Raw genomic sequence first — 4,781 nt, forward strand, 5'->3', positions numbered from 1 at the left:
CTTTCCTCTACAGAGATGCCCAAATTTATGGACGTGCCATGTGGCCCTTCAGTCAGGTGACCACGAAGTGGTCATTTCTCTGAAGAATAGATTGCTCTCAGCACTGACAGGAAATTCATAACATTTGAGGCAGCTTTCTGTTTCGGGAAGAGTTTTGGACTTCTGATCAAATAATTTCCTTTCCCGTTTCTTATTCCTTATTTCAATTATATTTAAATTTTTCTTTTGACTAGAATAATCATAACGTAGTTTGAATATTCTCTTTGGAACGGAATGCAAGTCGATTTCATTTTCTATAGTTTCCGTTCTTTAAATTCAGCTCAATTTTCTCAAACTCATTATTACAAATTGGACAGAATCGTTAAATTCCGTTCTTCCCTAGTTCTCTCTATAGTAAATTGCTAAAGATTCTGATCCTTTATTTAAAGTGGATTACATTTTACAGTATTATTAGTCTATATCCTTAAGTTGTTGTGCCAGTACGGAGATGCGAAAGGGGAAACCAAAGAAGAAGAAGTAGAAGAAGCTACAATACAAGAGGAAGAGTTATTCGCCGGAAACTGTCCTCTTGGTTCGCCATTCAACTGTCTTCGACATCTAGTCAACTCTGGATGCAAACGGAATCTGGGAATTCTCCTCAAAGCGACCACCTAGTGGAGTAGTTCACTCGATGGATAGCTCCACTGGTGTGTCTTTTTCGAGTTCAGCCCAATAGATCTCCTCCAGTGCCTCTACAGATCCAGGAGAAAAACCTCATCACGGTTGTCTCCCTGGATGGTTGTTGATTGTTCCCGTACATCGTCAAAAGATGGTGTCATTGTTATACTCAAAGAGTACAAATATTGAGTGTGTGTGGAGTGTGATTTTAGATTTCATGATTTTATATTGTTCTCATTCATGGCCATTGTATCATGTTTTTATTATTTTGATCAAATCTATATCTGTGATACTGCATAGCAGAAATATATATATTGTTGACCGGTCAATGTAAATTGCGTTTTCCTCGTTACCTATTCTGGTCAAAAAGATTTATACAAGATAAGAAGGTATGATTTTACTCTTGATTGATAACAATGATAATTTAAAGAGTAATGCTAATTACTTGGCATATAAGTTCATACACAGACACAAATGTTAACTCTGGCCAATATCTTTCCCATTAGCTCTATTGAAAATTCTAAATAGCATCCTCTTGAAAACGTACCTTCCCTTGGCACTGTGGAAGCTATTTCTTCTTTGAGATTTCTTCATTTAGGGACTTCAAATACCTCTGTTCATATTCACTTTAGTGGATAACTTATCATTTTGAAACTTCATTATTGCAGTCTTTGTCGAAAATAACCTTCAAAGATCCTATTTGAATCACCCTCTTTCTTCACCAACAGTACTGGCAAAGAGTATGTTGAAGTCAACCTTTTAATGACTAGTATTCAAAATATCCTCAATTTCTTTCTTGATTAGGGCCCTAGCAGTATGTGGCAAAGGCCAAACTCTAGCTATAACTGGCTGTTTAGTTACCACTACAAGTTAATGCTCCCCCAACAAAGTGTTCCTGGATTACTGGTTAAAATGTTTGTATTCTTCAAGTAGTTGCAGTATATACTTCATCTTCTGCTTGCTGAATAGGTTACTAATATGGACGTCTGTGTACATTTCTTAGATTGGAGCTCTAATCAGCCCTCATCTTTAATTAGCTGGTCCGATGTTTTGAAAGACAAATTTGACATGATGAAAAGATATGAAAGTGGTGACAGCGTGAACATTGTCCGTGCTCTAGACCTACCTCGGATAGTGGTGTCCACAGTTATGCACGATAAAGACCGCTCTGTCCAATACGTATCTGTAAAGGCTCTGTCATAAAAACTTCAACTATTCATGTGTAGAGAGGCAAAATCTACAATGAAATAAAACGTTTATCATACCTTTGGATGGAACGAGAGATGCATGACTGGATTTCTGCAAGCCAAATACGTATTCAAGAGAAGGCCAAGTCTTTGTCGAGAGTCACAGGTAGTTTAATAGGTTCAGGAAACGTTTTAGATTACACAATATTAGAATTCAAGAAGCTGCTGCTACTGAAGAATATCCTGAAACTTTGAAAAAAGTAATTTAAGAACATCAAAACCCCCCTGAACTCGACTTCAATGTCGACGAGATGCGATTACTCCAGAAGATAATGTCTGATTGTTCATTTACATCCAAGGAAGAGAAAACTATGCCAGTGTACAAGGTAGCTATAGGTAGACCAACTTTAATGTTATGGAGTAACGTAACTGGTGATTTCAAACTTAAGCCTTTGTTAGTGCACCATGCCTTAACCCCTGGACCCTCAAGAACATTTCGTAGACCACACATCCTGTAACTTGGATTCTAATCCGAAGGTATTGGGCACTATGACCTTTTTTGAAGAATAGTTTAGTGGCCATTTTATATCAGTAGTAAAGAAGTATTGGTGGGTAAAGGAACTTTCTTTCAAGGTTATGTTGATCTTTGACAAAGCCCCTCGACATCTCGCACATCTGAATGACATGGACTTGTATGGGAAATTGTTTTCTTGCTCTCCATCATCTGTTTCTTCTGTACCTGCGCCTTCTGCTTCCCTTTTTGAGAAATTGCAGGCATCTAGGGAGACGAGGAGTTCTCCATGCCACAGGATGTCCATTCTGGAAGTCTGTTGAGTCGTCTCCAGATTCCTCTGCATGATTTCGTGGGAGTAACAGCGTTGTACCAAAACCTCTGGACCAAGGGATCATAGTGATATTCAAGCCGTGTTAATTACGGGTTACATTACCTCGGGAAGTTGCTGCTTCTTCGGTAGGGGATAAATATTCAGGATTTTTCAAAGCGATACATTATGTATCTAGCAGTGTTAAACATAAACACTTTTTAGGCCGGAGTTATTCAATCAGCGATGAACACTGATTTGTAAAAAACTGTTCCCTGAATTCGTGCATGATTAACAATCAAGTACATATCAAGAATTTGTTAACATTTACGAATTGATATGAGGTTGGAAGAGGTAGATTATGAACAGTTGATCGAGGCTCACAATACACAAGAAACGAAGAATTGCTGGAGTTGAGGAACAAAATTAATTGAAAAAAAGTTTGCTTGACCCGGAACCAAGAAATTTCAAGCTCAAAGAAATGCAGCAGGGTATGTGTCATATATCAAAGTGTATGATGACCTTTGAGACTCCAGGAAGGAACCTTCAGGATCCTGTTTGCAAAAATTACGAATAGTTTTGAAGATTTAGTCCTGCTTTAAAGGATAATTTAGACGACAAAAGAAGTAACAAACTTTGAATCAGATGCTAGATAAAGTTGGAAAGGAAAGTCTACAGATTCATCAGCTGTTCTTGGTACTGAAGAACCTTTATTATTATTATTATTATTATTATTATTATTATTATTATTATTATTATTATTATTATTACTTGCTAAGCTACAACCTTAGTTGGAAAAGCAGGATGCTATAAGCCCAGGGGCCCCAACAGGGAAAGTAGCCCAGCGAAAAAAGGAATCTAGGAAAAATAAAATATTTCAACAACAATAACAACATTAAGATATATTCTATAAAAAAACTTTAACAAAACAAGAGGAAGAGAAATAAGATAGAATAGTGTGCCCATGTGTACCCTCAGGCAAGAGAACTTAAACCCAAGGGTACAGGTAAGAGAACTCAAACCCAAGACAGTGGAAGACCATGTTACAGAGGCTATGTCACTACCCAAGACTAGATATCAGCTTTGACAGAAAAAAACGTATTAACAATATTTACAATTTCATCTTCACCATCAAACCTGTCACCCTCCTTCTTCAACAACTAATTCCTCACTTCCAACTCCACCATTTGTGTCCAGTAAGCAGGAGAGATGTTGAATTTAAGGTAAATGTGTTGATTTTACAGTTTATTGTCCCTTCTGTAGGGGCAATAGAGAGTTATGAGGTCCTTTGACTGGCCAGACAATACTACATTGGATCCTTCTCTCTGGTTACGGCTCACTTTCCCTTTGCCTATACATACACCGACTGGTCTGGCCTATTATTTACAGATTCTCCTCTGTCCTCATACACCTGACAACACTGAGATTACCAAACAATGCTTTTTCACCCAAGAGGTTAACTACTGCACTGTAATTGTTCGGTGGCTACTTTCCTCTTGGTAAGGGTAGAAGAGACGCTTTAGCTGTGGTAAGCAGCTCTTCTAGGAGAAGGACACTCCAAAATCAAACCATTATTCTCTAGTCTTGGGTAATGCCATAGCCTCTGAACCATGGCCTTCCACTGTCTTGTATGATAGTTATTTTGCTTGAGGGTACACTCGGGCACACTATTCTATCTAATTCCTCTGTCTCTACATTTGTTAAAATTTCTATAGTCTATTTAGGGAATAGTTAATTTAATGTTACTGTTCTAAAGATATTTTATTTTTCCTTGCTTCCTTTCCTCACTGGCTTATTTTCCCTGTTGAGGCCCCTTGGCTTATAGCATCCTGCTTTTCCAACTATGGTTGTGGCTTAGCAAGTGATAATAATGATAATAATAAAAGAAGAAGAAGTTAATTATTATTATTATTATTATTATTATTATTATTATTATTATTATTATTATTATTATTATTATTGAAAGGTCCACATATTATTAGCGTATAACCCCCTACGATTTTTTCATTAAAGAAAACGGGCAATCGGCTAAATAAACAAAGAAAGTTTTTTAACAGAGACTGTTTTAGTACTCGTGTAGTTACTGATGCTGAGAAGTGTTTATCATGAAAGAACA

Source organism: Palaemon carinicauda, chromosome 10, assembly GCF_036898095.1.
Source record: "Palaemon carinicauda isolate YSFRI2023 chromosome 10, ASM3689809v2, whole genome shotgun sequence".
Lineage (NCBI taxonomy): Eukaryota > Metazoa > Arthropoda > Malacostraca > Decapoda > Palaemonidae > Palaemon > Palaemon carinicauda.